The 15,084-nt window shown below is 42.0% G+C and overlaps 1 non-coding gene across 1 annotated transcript; it reads right to left on the bottom strand.

The window, feature by feature from the left end:
* Nucleotides 1-7,516: 7,516 nt before the first annotated feature.
* Nucleotides 7,517-7,623, bottom strand: LOC148790423 (small nucleolar RNA R71). The gene has a single exon (XR_016079006.1). It is a non-coding gene; the product is annotated as a small nucleolar RNA R71 (small nucleolar RNA).
* Between the last annotated feature and the right edge of the window lie 7,461 nt (nucleotides 7,624-15,084).

Below are 15,084 nucleotides of genomic sequence, written 5' to 3'. Positions count from 1 at the left end.
GGGTTCAAATCTAGAATAGGAGCCTCATTATCATGGTTTGCTGGAGGGTTGAGCCTATAGCCGAACTGTTGAGAGTAGGCTGCCATGTTTTCAATCTCGGGATCGTATTTGAGCTCACCTACATGAGAAGAATGAGGCATAAACCAAGAAAAAGGAAATAAATCTACTTAGGACACCAATCCCCGGCAACGGTGCCAAAATTTGGTGGGTTCCGAACCCAACCAAAGATAAATATTCTTGCTCTGTGTTAATAATTTGCAGATAGTGATGAGCAAGGTCATTCTCCACAGGGATTGGGTGGATTTATTTCCAAGTAGATGGATTAAGGGGGGTTGTAAAGCTAAGGAAAATAAGAAAATAGCAGAAAATAACAGAAACCAAAGATTAAATCAATGGGAGATGGCTTCCAGTTGAAGGGACAAGTTCAGCTTTGATTCGTAGCATTGTTCCTTGATGCAAAGATAGATTCATATGTTTATGAATAAATTGGTTATAGCTGTTAACAAGCTCTAATAGCCAGCCTCTACTCTTATTATTCGACAACCAAAACAAGCTCTTTGATTGCTTCCCTTATTAATAGGCAGTCCTAAACAAGCTCTTAGGATTTAACCTATTAATAGCATTAAGAGGGGAGAGACCCAATTCTGGTCAGCGATCTCACAAGCTCGGACCATTTAAACCAGATCATACATTTTCCTAACATAGATCGAAAACTTTTTTGCAATAAATTTATGTTAGTTGCCACCATGATCGAACCTACCAATCATATACAAAACTAGAGGTTCAATCGGCCATGGATTATTTCCATTGAATAAGCAAGGGGCCCTTCTTGCTTTATCAAAGAAAATAATCCTCACAGTTAATTCACAGAAAACATATGAATACCCATAAACAATGAACTGAAATAAAAATCAATTAGATCTCACAATATTATAGAATCAAGGCTTCCCTAACCCTTCAACGAGAAATAAAAACATATAGACACTTCATGATTGAAACGCAGTTTCTAGATGAGAAAGGGGGGCGAACTCTTGCTTCTTCCTCCTTGGTTGCTGATTTCTCTCTCTGAAGACTGATGCTCTCTTGGAGGAATTGATGCCTTGGGTGCTGGTCTGCCCCCCGTTATATAGGTTTGGGGAGAGGGCTGCTCTCCAACTCCCTTAAGGAGATTATCCTCAAACTGGAAAGTCCTAATCTAATTTGAACTTATCCAATCTAACTCTTATCTCTTATCTTTATAGGATTACAATTTGAGAATTTAAATCTGATAAAACTCTTTTATTGAGATTACATTCAACTTCTATTCTAATGGGACTCTTGGATTTTGAATTCGAACTGGGCTTCTTTAACAATTCGGGCTTGCTTCAAGACTCTGCTACGAAATGGGCTTCAAGACTCTTCTGCGAAATGGGCTTCAGCTTATGAAATGGGCTTCAACTTTGGGCCCGAATTCGTCTTCGATACGGACTGATTCTGCCAAAACCCAAAATATAAAAGTTGTGAGTCTTTTCCTTATCTTTCCAGTGCTTCTTGAAATGTCCAAATTGGAGTCTGGAATTGAGAGTTATGCCCAGATCACTGATCGGTGTCAAAACTGTGCAAAATCATCTGATTAGCCTTGTTTTTTTCAAATCGCCTTCTTGCTTGCCCTGAATGGAAATACAAGAGTAATGAGTCCAATTAGGTACCAATTAAGTGTAAAATACTGAATATTGAGGGATAAAGATATGACAAATTTTATTTTCATCAAGGGTATTACTTGAATCCTAGAACCGGACCAGATTTCTAGTATTTCCCTGGACCTTGGAGACAGATGGGCAAAACAGGAAAGTTACACCTGACCCCTAGACTCGATTATGACATTTCACTAGGTGTCGGATCGGGCTATCTTTGATATGCCAACCAGTGAGATCCTTAGATGGGGGTCAAAACCTGGGTATATTGGGACAGTCTGAGAATTCATCTAAGTGGGTGATCATAGTGACGGGATCAGCCCCTTTGTCGGACAAAGGATAATGATCAGGAAAGGCACTCTCTCTAATGAAAACCAAACTACCAGCAGTTGATTTCAATCGTTGGAATTTTGTTTTGCAAAATTAATATATTTATATATATATGTACGGTTTCAAAATGTTTGCAAATGGTTTTAATTCCCGGGATCCATGTGAGTGGAGAGTGCAGCACTGTTCCTTGTAGCCGAGGGAGAGGTCCTCTCTTGTCGGGCAGTGCTTGATCATTAAGGGCTGAGAGGTTAAGTGTAAGACCATTTAGGATAGTACCTGATGGGCTAATCTTGCACCTGCCCACAGTCCCTGGGTTTTTATAAGATGGCTTGGTCCAGGGACCACTTAATGTAAGTGTTGGGCCCATAGGGTCCATATGATGGGCTCAGGGGTTTACTGAGTTTTTCAGTGAATTCGGCTGGGCCTTGTTTTAAAGGCTGGGCCGAACCCATGTGGCTGGTGTGTAGATCATGCTTGGGTCCCACGCCATACAAAGAAGCCCAACTGGGCAGCAGATTGGAAAGTAATTAAACACTAAACACTTAATGGGCCAAAAGCCCATTTCGAGGTGGGCTGATATGATCACCCATATGGGGCGAATCTGAGATTAATGTTAGCAAAAGGATAGGGCCTTATCCACTCTAGGAGACCAAATTCAAATTAGATTTGAATCTGGTAACCTCCTGATAAGATCAGGAGTATGCTAACTTAATCTGCAGATAGGATTAAGATTATCCCCTATCCAAATACTGATTTGGATTGGGATAACTCCTAATTAGGAGTTTTCTTAATCAAGAAGAAAAGAGAAAAAACTACTCTGAGGGAACCTACTTCCGTAGGAGATTTACTTCTCATTTTTTTCTCACTGCATCTTGTCCCTTCCTTGTTGTTTGCTTTACCTCCTAACGCTTCCCTGGTCAGAGCGGGCTGGCTTCTTTTTTTTTTACCAAGAAGAGTACGCCTTCCACACTTTTTCTTGGTCCCTACGGATGAGCTTGCAAACTCAATCCCGAGAGGAGCCGTAGCTCGGCTGTCCACCAGTAGTTGGTGGTTACCGAGGGCCACGTTGTGAATGGGAGGCTGGTTGTTCAGGTCGTTCTAAGATTGATTGTTTTGCTACTATTGGTCATTCTACTGCTAGTTGTTTTCCCATGCCAACATCTGATTGTCAGAGGGGGAGGTTCTCAAGGTTCATCACGAACGTTCTTGCCCCCCACTGATTGATTCTTCATTCTTGATGTTAGTATTGCTCAAAAATGTCATTGAGTTAATAGAAATGAAAATTAGAAGGTGAAAACTCAACTTTTACAAGGTGAGAACTTAGCTTCTTGTAACAGTTTCCCACAGATGGCGCCAATTGATGATGCACAATCTGGACGCTCCCTCTTGTCTTGTGATTTGGCTCAAACAGGTGTCCAACCTGGTAGAGATGAGCTATATGGCCAAGCTGGTATCTATGTAACCGAACTGAGTGCGAGCTGTAAAAAGAAAGGAGGTGAGGGTGCCCAGGTAGTTTTTACACAGGGAGGGCACTCCGATGCTTAAGTCAGTGAGTGTGTAGGAGTAATCTCTGAGAACATAAGGGAGCTTTGAGGGTATTAGCGTGCATACCTTTGTGGAGCCTTTTCCTTATTTTCGGGTGCATAAAGGTGTCAGTTAAGAGATTTTCACAGGAGTTACGATTCGTTCACGTAGAATCTGGTGTGCGACACAGTGAATCATTCTAATGGTCACACTATCGGCGCCTTAGGTAGCATGCTGTTGGGGATGGTCAGCGAGCTCTTCCTCGTAGGTCGCCTTTGGACCTGTCAGCTACGCCGACTACTAAGACAGCTCATCGTAATCTTACAGGTCTTCCAACTCAGCCTTTCTGAGCTGTATTGGGAATTGCAGGGGGTGATTAGCGAGCTCTTCTTTGCAGGTCACCGTAAGTCCCTACAACTCGACCAACTCCTAGGACAGCTTGCCATAATCCCACGGGGACAGCTAGTTCGGTCTTGCTAAGTTAGTGGTCGGCCTGTGTGAGATGCTCCGAGCTAATTTTACTGAGCTAGCTTGTTAACTAGGTGCCGAGGTGTAATTTGGAAGCCATGTGTCTCCGAAGGTAGGTCTCCAGGTCTCCAGCAGGTCTCTATAGGTTGGTCTTTGGTCTCCATCAACTCTCTTGAGGTAGGTCTTCAGGCCTCCATAATTTTGGCTAAGGTCGGTAATCACCTACGTGGTGTCAGGTGTCATCCATCTATTTTTGAGATGCCACATATCAGGATGTCAGTGGAGGGCCAAATCTGCCCTCATCAATTGCCCCCTCTCCCAAGCTTAGGTCAACTCAGCGAAGGGAGTAGCTTGTTGTAGGTCCTATGGCCTGAAGTGAATAGTTTGTTGAGCTCATAAGTATAGGCCCAAGTCATCCGGTCAGTGGTTTCTGGTTGCAGGTCAGCGGAATTAGGTCGCCAGGTCGGTGGAAGGACCTCCTGTAGAGTAGGGTGAAGGACCTTCTATAGATTAGGGTGGAGGATCTTCTGTAGAGCAGCTCGCCCACTATCACATAGCGAGCTGATTGTCATTCTATCCACTGAGTTGTGTTTCTTTCTTTCGGCATTGTGTCGTATTTTAGGTGGTTGAAGATTGGGTCTATCCAACTTGACTTTGTAGTACATTAAATATCTTCTGTGGAGCTGCTAGCCTACTATCACATAGCGAGTTGTTTGTCGTTGTATGAACCGAGTTACATTCCGTTCTTTTGGCAATACACCTTGTTGAAGGTTGGATCTATCCAGCTCAGCTCTATAGTACATGAAAGATCTTTTGTAGAGCTGCTCGCCTACTATCACGTAGCGAGCTGCTTGTTCTATGAGCCGATCTGCATTTCGTTCCTTTTGTCGAGTCAATTGTGCTGGCAAGTCTACAAAGGGCATCAGCCTCTATATTTTCTGATCTAAAAATTTGTTGGAGATACCAAGGGTCAAAATTGGAGAGGTGTTCTCTCACCTTAGCCAAGTAGGCAGCCATGGAGGGTACTCGCACTTTGTATTCCCCATTCACTTGATTTATGATGAGCCGTGAGTCACTGCACACTAGAAGGTGTTTAGCTCCCACTTCCTTTGTGAGTGCCAAGCCAACCAATAGTGCCACATATTCAGCTTCGTTATTTCAAGCTTGGAATTGAAACCGGAGGGCGTATTCTGGCTTCACGTCGCTGGGTCCGTTGAGCATTAACTCAGCTCCACTCCCGCTCTAGATGGATGAGCCATCCACATGTAGTATCTAGGGCTCCTTGTCCCAGCTTGCTATCTTGCGAGCTGGGAGTGGTGTCGTACTAAATGAAGCTTCTGCTTCCAAATGAAGTATCCAGGTGATGAGACTTAGAAGGACCTTATTTTGTCCCCTTAATTTGATCCTTTTTACACTACTTTAGCACTTAAATGCACTCATTACTCTTGTATTTCGATTCAGGGCAATAAAGAAGGCAATTGGAAGGAAACAGGCCAATTCGGGTGATTTTGCACAGTTTCGGCGACAGTCAGTAATCTGGGCCAAACTCACAGTTCCGGACTCCGAATTGGGAAATTCAAGAAGCATTAGAAAGAAGAAAAAAGGCCCACAACTTTACTATTTTGGGTTTTGACTGATTCGGTCCGCATCGAGTACGAAACCGGGCCCGAAGTCGGAGCAAATTCGTAGCCAGGCTCATTTAACAGCTGAAGCCCAACTCGCAGAAGAACCTAGAAGCAGCCCAAGTAGCAGAGAAGCCCAAATCGGATGCAAGAGTCTAGAGTCCTAATTCGAATGTAATCTCCCAAGAGGGAGAGAGTCTTATTAGATCTAAACTTTGAATGTAATCCTATAAGGATAAGAAGGTTGGGGATTAGATAAGAGATAGGATAGGATTAGTTCAAAGAAGATCAAGACTCCCTAAAGATAAGATGATCTCCTAGAAGGAGTTGGAAAACAGCCCTCTCCTTTGGCTATATAAAGAGGGGGGCGAACCAGCTCTAGCATCACTCATTCCAAGATCCAAGAGATCATCAAGAGGCCAAGAAGCTCAAGAAAGCAGTTCGGCTATGGAGAAGAAAGGCATGGAGATTGCGCAGATCATGAGTAGCTAAGCTTCTTTTTCTGGTTCAGGGGGGGAGGTTCGATTGTGTCATTGTGAGGTTCTATAGTTAATTTATTTTCTTGCTTTTTAATTCAAGTATTCATTGATTCTTGTGCATATTTTTATTGGATGTTGATGTTAATTAGTTTGACAAACTGAATTAATGTTGATCTTCCAATTGCTATCCATGATTTCGGTGACCCGTAATTGTCACGAATAATGGTACAAGTAGCAATTAGGTTGATATCTTTTTGGGTCAATTGTTCGTAACAGCCTTTGACCAATGTTTTAACAAGGTTCAACCTAAAGGAATCGACGGAACAAAATTCAGTAATTGCAGCTATCTCAATTATTGTTATTTTGGTTTAACTGTTTTCACAAATCTTAATGCTATCATTGTTTAACATGGAACGCTATCATACCCAGTTGAGTGGTGATAAGTGTTGATCGAATGCTGGGTTTGGTTAACTGAATTAGGAAAACACAAGGTTTATTATGGCTATCCTAATAAATCTAAGGTTAAATGCTTGAATTGCAAGAATGCTGAAATGTACCTAGGATCGATGGCCAATCGATTCAACCCGAACCCTTGAACTAGAATTCGGTAAGACTGATTTTCTCTTGTTTGTTTAGTTTGTTATTCATTTAATTTTAGTTATTAAATTTTCCCACACAATTACTTTATCCATTCGGCTAAGAAATTACTGATTTGCTCTCTGTGGGATTCGACCTAGAACCACTTTTACTGCAAATATTTTATTGTGGGACTAGTAATAATTTTGAGGGCTTCGACAACTCGTCAAAATTTTGGCGCCGTTGCCGGGGAGCAACGTTACTTTCTTAGCTATTACCTTCTTTTTGTTAACCTTCTTGTTTTATGACTCGTGCTTCTCAACGAGGTGAACTCGAGTATAACCCCGAAATTGAGAGGACCACCCGTCGGTTAAGGAAGGAGGCTAAGCAAAGGAAGGATCATTCACCTAAAAGGGTGAACACAGATCTCGATCTACCCACTTGTGATTTTTCCATCTTTGAAGAAGTAGAAAGAATGGCTGACAGAGAGAGGACATTAAGGGAGTTGGCTGCACCAATTATGAACCAACAGCCCTTATGCATCACGTACCCCACTCTTGAGGTAGCCTTTGAACTCAAATCTGGTTTGATTCAATTATTGCCTCTGTTTCATGGTTTCCCAGGTGAGGACCCTCACAAACATCTAAAGGAATTTCATGTCGTCTGTTCAAGCATGAAACCCCACGGTATGACTGAGGACCAGGTAAAACTCATAGCCTTTCCATTTACTTTAAGAGATAAAGCAAAGGATTGGTTGTATATTCTCCCTCCCGGTTCAGTACGCACATGGGATGAAATGAATAGGATATTTTTAGATAAATATTTTCTTGCATCCCGGGCTGCAAATATAAGAAAAGAAATATGTGGAGTTTGGCAGTTTGGTGGTGAGACATTATATGAATATTGGGAAAGGTTTAAGCAACTTGTTGCTAGTTGTCCCCACCACCAAATTCCTGAACAATTGTTAATCCAATACTTCTATGAAGGGCTTCAGCCCATGGATAGAAGTATGGTCGATGCAGCCAGTGGAGGAGCTCTAGTGAACAAGACACCTGAAGCGGCCAGGGAATTAATCTCCAATATGGCCAAAAATTCTCAGCAATTTGGTACAAGGACAAAAGGTACCATTAGAAGGGTTAATGAGGTAAGCCATGCAAATTTAGAAAACCAGATTTCCGATTTAACTGCCTTGGTTAAGCAGCTCGCAGCAGGACAGTTACAAACTGCCAGGGTGTGTGGTATCTGTTCGATCCTAGGACATCCTACGGACATGTGTCCATCACTACAAGATGGCCCAATGCAGCAAGTCAATGCCATGGGAGGATTCCCGGGCCAGCCTCAACGAAAGTATGATCCTTACTCCAATCATTACAATCCAGGGTGGAGAGATCATCCAAACTTTAGCTACGGGACCCAAGGAGGACAGCAGAAATATCAGCCCCAATTTTTCAGTCGACAGCCCCAGTTTTCAACACCCATCACAGCGCAAGGCCAATCCCCGAATTCAGGTATGTCTTTGGATGAAATAGTTAAGGCTCTAGCTACTAATACTCAGCAATTTCAGCAAGAAACGAGAGCTAGCATTCAGAATTTGGGGAACCAAATTAGCCAACTTGCCACTTCCATCAGCAAGTTGGAGGCGCAGAACTCCGGGAAACTACCCTCACAAACGGTAGTTAATCCGAAAGAGAATGCAAGTGCGGTGGTGTTGAGAAGTGGAAGAGAGTTGCAGTCCCAACCAAGTTCACCATCAAAGGAAGCCAGGGAAGAGGAAGGACAAGGGTCAAACGACAGCCCCATTGAGGTAAAATCGGACCCCCCTCTCCCTAAGGTTACTAATGTTGTACCACCTTTTCCTAGCAGGTTGGCAAATTCAAAGAAAGAGGAATATGAACAAGAAGTGTTAGAAACCTTCAGGAAGGTGGAGATCAACATTCCCTTGCTAGATGCAATAAAACAAATCCCTAAATATGCAAAATTTTTGAAAGAGTTATGTACTAACAAGAGGAGGTTGCGAATTGATGAAAAGGTAAGAGTGGGAGAGAACGTTTCAACCATGATCAAGAGGACCCTACCAGAAAAGCATGCTGATCCAAGTATGTTTACCCTACCCTGTGTGATTGGTAATAAACGAATCGAGCGTGCCATGCTAGACTTAGGTTCATCTATTAATGTCATGCCATACTCGATTTACTGTGCATTGAAACTAGGTCCTTTAAAAGAGACTAGAGTTGTTATTCAATTGGCTGATCGTTCTAATGCATACCCAGAAGGGATTGTTGAGGATGTATTAGTGCAGGTTAACGATTTGATCTTTCCAGCTGATTTTTACATCCTGAAGATGGAAGAAGACACAGCCACGAGTTCAACCCCACTTCTATTAGGTCGTCCATTCATGAAAACGGCCAAGACCAAAATAGATGTGGACGAGGGTACACTCTCCGTCGAGTTTGATGGAGAGATTGTAAAATTTAATATTTTTTATGCAATGAAATATCCTAGTGAGTGTCATTCGATTTTCTCTATTGATACTATCGAGTCGATTGTGCAGGAAGTCTTTGGAGAGGAGGACATGGATGATGAGCTAGAATATAAGGCACAATCGGACAGGGAGGAAGAGATCGATGCATCTTATGATACTCTGGAACCTGAACAGGAGGTAAGGACTTCTAATGTTCAATCGAAGATTTCTCACATAAGGCTGCTGCCCTCTGTTTTGCAGGCTCCGGAGCTAGAACTAAAGACCCTACCTGATCACCTAAAATATGCCTACTTGGGCAAAAAAGAGACACTGCCTATGATCATTGCAAAAGGGTTGACTGAGGAGCAAGAGGAGAGGCTCATCAAAGTCCTAAAGGACCATAAGGAGGCGATTGGCTGGACCCTAGCCGACATAAAAGGGGTCAGCCCCTCAATTTGCATGCATAGGATCCTTTTGGAAGATGATGCCAAACCGGTTAGAGAACCACAAAGGAAACTCAACCCGGTAATGAAAGAGGTAGTAATGAAAGAGGTGCTTAAACTGTTAGATGAAGGGATAATTTATCCAATTTCAGACAGCAAGTGGGTAAGTCCTATTCATGTTGTGCCTAAGAAAACTGGGATGACTGTAGTAAAAAATAAAAATAATGAACTAATTCCCATGAGGGTACAAGGTGGCTGGCGAATGGTAATAGATTTTCGAAAACTCAACTTGGCCACTCGAAAGGACCATTTTCCCTTACCCTTCATTGATCAGATGCTAGAGAGGCTGGCAGGTAAGGCTTTCTTCTGTTTTCTCGATGGATTATCCGGGTATTATCAGATTGTTATTGCGCAGGAGGACCAAGAGAAAATGACATTCACTTGTTCATTCGGCACATTCGCCTACAGATGAATGCCCTTTGGTTTGTGTAACACTCCGGGCACTTTTCAAAGATGCATGATGAGCAAATTTTCTGATTTTATTGAAAAATGCATTGAAGTGTTCATGAATGATTTTACTGTTTATGGTGATTCGTTTGATGATTGTTTGAATAGTTTAAGTAAAATTCTGAATAGGTGTGTGGAAACAAATCTTGTCTTAAACTATGAAAAATGTCATTTTATGGTGAAGGAGGGTATTGTGTTGGGACATGTAGTTTCAGCCAGAGGATTAGAAGTCGACAAGGCAAAAATTGATTTGATTGTGAGTTTACCTTACCCTACAAATGTTAGGGAGGTTCGTTCTTTTCTTGGACATGCAGGCTTTTATCGCAGGTTCATCAAAGATTTTTCAAAAATTGCCCTGCCATTGTCCAGTTTGCTGCAAAAAGATGTGCCTTTCGATTTTGATGATGAGTGCAAGGAAGCTTTTAACAAGCTTAAAAATTTATTAACCATTGCACCCATCATTCAACCACCCGATTGGAACTTGCCCTTTGAGATCATGACAGATGCAAGTAATTATGCAGTAGGGGCTGTTCTAGGGCAGCGAATAAATGGGAAGAGCCATGTCATTCACTATGCTTCCAAAACGTTGAATGCTGCACAGAGCAATTACACAACCACAGAAAAAGAGCTATTAGCTATTGTGTTTGCCTTAGACAAATTTAGGTCATATTTGCTTGGCTCTAAAGTGATTGTTTTTTCTGACCATGCAGCTTTGAGATACCTACTAGCAACGAAGGAGTCAAAACCGAGGCTGATAAGGTGGATACTCTTGCTCCAAGAGTTTGATCTAGAAATCAAGGATCGAAGGGGAGCTGAAAATTCGGTGGCTGATCACCTAAGTAGGTTGGTGAAAGACGAGGACTCTTCTCCCATTTGTGAGTTGTTTCCTGATGAGCAGTTGTTCCACATGAGAGGTATGACTCCATGGTATGCTGACATTGTAAATTACTTGGTCACGGGAATTTTGCCTAATGACCTTAGCAGATCCATAAAGAATAAAATCAGGTATGAGGCGAAATATTATGTATGAGACGAACCCTACCTATGGAAATTTTGTTCTGACCAAATGATTAGGAGATGTGTCCCTGAGGAGGAGCAGATGTCGATTCTAAGGTTTTGTCATAATTATGCTTGTGGGCGCCATTTTGGCCCAAAGAGGACTGCTCGAAAAGTCTTGGATAGTGGGCTGTATTGGGCCACCCTATTTAGAGATGCCTACTTGTTTTGTAAAAACTGTGAAAGATGTCAACAAACAGGTACACTATCTCGCAGGAATGAGATGCCCCAAACCCCCATTCTTATATGTGAAATATTTGATGTTTGGGGCATTGATTTCATGGGACCCTTTCCCCCCTCTTGTGGTTTTTCTTACATACTTTTGGCAATCGATTATGTCTCAAAATGGGTGGAAGCCAAAGCCACCAAAACCGATGATTCTAAATGTGTTGTAGGGTTTATAAAGTCTAACATCTTCAGTAGGTTTGGCATTCCTCGAGCCATCATAAGCGATCAAGAGACCCATTTTTGCAATAGAACAGTTGAAGCCTTGTTGAGAAGATATGGGGTGCATCACCGAATTGCCACTACTTATCATCCCCAGACTAACGGGCAAGCTGAAATTTCCAATAGAGAGGTAAAGTCCATCTTGGAAAAGACGGTGAATCCAGGAAGGAAGGATTGGAACCTACGCCTAGATGATGCTCTCTGGGCATATCGGACAGCTTACAAGACCCCAATAGGTATATCCCCTTACAGGTTAATTTTTGGCAAATCTTGCCACTTGCCAGTGGAAATTGAACATAGGGCCTATTGGGCAATCAAGCAATGCAACATGAATATGGAAGAAGCAGGGAAGGAAAGGAAACTCCAGTTGCAAGAGCTGGAAGAGTTGAGGTTAGAGGCATACGAGAATTCAAGAATCTACAAAGAAAAGACCAAATCGTTCCATGATAATGCACTCTTAAGAAAACAATTTAAAATTGGACAAAAGGTCTTATTGTATAATTTTCGACTTCAACTCATGCCAGGTAAGCTGCGCTCCAGGTGGATGGATCCATTTACTGTGACTAATGTTTTTCCCTATGGTGCAGTAGAGATCAAAAGTCTCGACACAGGTAAGATCTTCAAGGTGAATGGACATCGATTGAAGTTGTTCCATGAGGATGCAAATGTCCCCTCTACGGTAGACATCTCGTTGGACATTCCATGGTATTCATTGGATTAAAGGAGCAAAAAGAGGACGTCGAGCATAACGACGTTAAACAATTGCGCTTCTGGGAGGCAACCCATTATGTTTAGTTAATTTTGTTATTTGGTTTTGATATTTGTGTTTAGCAGGAACCTAAAAAAGTGAACAAGGAAGTACCCCCAAATCCTTCTACTTTATGCATAATCACATACATTGGGGACAATGTATAACTTAAGTGTGGGGGAATTAGGGAAATCTGATGGAAATTTGGGATACCTTACCTTCTTGAAATTTCTGCTCCCGGAAACTTATCCTTGAATGATTTCAACTTATCAGGAATCATGTGCTTAGGCTGAATAGATAAGATAGGATGCAAGCATGACTAACTGAATCTTTTTGGCTGCATATGGTACCTCATGATTTTAATCGATTAATAGGCAAGATGCATAAGGGTTTGATTGATTTTCACATAATTATCCGTCAAACATGGGTTGATTATTCTAGAACTTGCTGTGTTAGGCATATAGAGACCACGATCAATGAATTCATGGATCAGATGGTGAAACCTTGTGATTCTTGTGCATAAAAAAAAAAAGGAGTTTGAAAATAAAATCGTGACTAATGTGAGATGGAGCATAAAATGCACTCACATCTAGAAACAAAAACAAGTGTGAGATGGAGCATAAAATGCACTCACATCTTGAAAAGAAGGCAAGGGTGAGATGGAGCATAAAATGCACTCACCCTAAAAACCCCAACCCCATTCTCACCTTCAGATCCTAGGAATTCACACTAAGTGGTGAAGATGTGATACATAGCAAACTTATGGAAATAAGCACACATTGTTTTGATTCAAAGAAAAGTAATTGCATCTGGCTGAATTGGTTTGTTAAAAGCAATGAGAACCCGTGCAGTCCAAGGAGTTTCAGCCCTAGAAGGCTTGCCTCCTTGACTATCGATTTAACTTGGGACCATGAGGAATGATGATTTGCGATCACTCTTGGGCAAGAAAAAGGGGAAAAGAGATGAAAAGGGAAATGTAACCAAGACTGGACTGAAGCATGCATTGGACCAGGCCTCGTGGAAAGGAAAAGAAGAGAGATTCATTAGTTAGGTTCTCCTATTTTGCTTGAATTTTGCCTTGCCCAAGGACGGGCAAAGTTTAAGTGTGGGGGGATTTGATGAGACTTAGAAGAACCTTATTTTGTCCCCTTAATTTCATCCTTTTTACACTACTTTAGCACTTAAATGCACTCATTACTCTTGTATTTCGATTCAGGGCAATAAAGAAGGCAATTGGAAGGAAACAGGCCAATTCGGGTGATTTTGCACAGTTTCGGCAACAGTCAGTGATCTGGGCCTATCTCACAGTTCCGGACTCCGAATTGGCCAATTCAAGAAGCATTAGAAAGAAGAAAGAAAGGCCCACAACTTTACTATTTTGGGTTTTGACTGATTCGGCCCGCATCGAGTACGAAACCGGGCCTGAAGTCGGAGCAAATTCCCAGCCAGCCCATTTAACAGCTGAAGCCCAACTCGCAGAAGAACCTAGAAGCAGCCCAAGTAGCAGAGAAGCCCAACTCGGATGCAAGAGTCTAGAGTCCTAATTCGAATGTAATCTCCCAAGAGGGAGAGAGTCTTATTAGATCTAAACTTTGAATGTAATCCTATAAGGATAAGAAGGTTGGGGATTAGATAAGAGATAGGATAGGATTAGTTCAAAGAAGATCAAGACTCCCTAAAGATAAGATGATCTCCTAGAAGGAGTTGGAAAACAGCCCTCTCCTTTGGCTATATAAAGAAGGGGGCGAACCAGCTCTAGCATCACTCATTCCAAGATCCAAGAGATCATCAAGAGGCCAAGAAGCTCAAGAAAGCAGTTCGGCTATGGAGAAGAAAGGCATGGAGATTGCGCAGATCGTGAGTAGCTAAGCTTCTTTTTCTGGTTCAGGGGGGGAGGTTCAATTGTGTCATTGTGAGGTTCTATAGTTAATTTATTTTCTTGCTTTTTAATTCAAGTATTCATTGATTCTTGTGCATATTTTTATTGGATGTTGATGTTAATTAGTTTGACAAACTGAATTAATGTTGATCTTCCTATTGCTATCCACGATTTCGGTGACCCGTAATTGTCACGAATAATGGTACAAGTAGCAATTAGGTTGATATCTTTTTGGGTCAATTGTTCGTGACAGCCTTTGACCATTGTTTTGAAAGAATGGTAGGATCCATCTAATGGACGCCATAAAGGTTGCGGAATGGGTGGGGCGAATTTCAAAAATTTCCTACCTTCTCCCAACTGGGAATCATATTCCCTGAATTTAGAATACAATATTCAAGGATCTACTTGAACCCTAATCAAACCAGATCTGTACCAAAAGATAAATGGGAGGATTATACCTGATCCGGAGAAGCAGTATCTCCCAAAGTTGGTGTTCACGCCCAAAGAATGCTCCAAGATCTGTCCCCGCTGAAGATGACACACCTGTGGATGGAACAGAACCAGCAGGGTGCGTCCTACACACTGGATCCTTCACAAGAATCCCCTGGATGTACTAAACACTGAATTCTTTCAGTCTTTCTTGCAAGACTGATGTCAAGAACTGGTTTCTTGACTTTCTTTTCTGCAAAGATCGAATCTTGCAACAATGCAGATGGCGGCGGTAGGAGGAGATCTCCAGAAACGAAAAGGCTGAACTGTTTTCTTTTCTGGAGAGTATGAGATCTAATCTCAAATCGCAGGAACCCTTCTTGCTTACCAAAACCCCTTGGATCGAAATCTGATTTCTCTCCCTCTTGGTACATTCGAAATC

Source organism: Nelumbo nucifera, chromosome 7, assembly GCF_055504915.1.
Source record: "Nelumbo nucifera cultivar China Antique chromosome 7, China Antique-T2T, whole genome shotgun sequence".
Taxonomy (NCBI): domain Eukaryota; kingdom Viridiplantae; phylum Streptophyta; class Magnoliopsida; order Proteales; family Nelumbonaceae; genus Nelumbo; species Nelumbo nucifera.
Note: the sequence above shows the minus strand (reverse complement) of the source record. Positions and strands in the feature narration are given on the sequence as shown.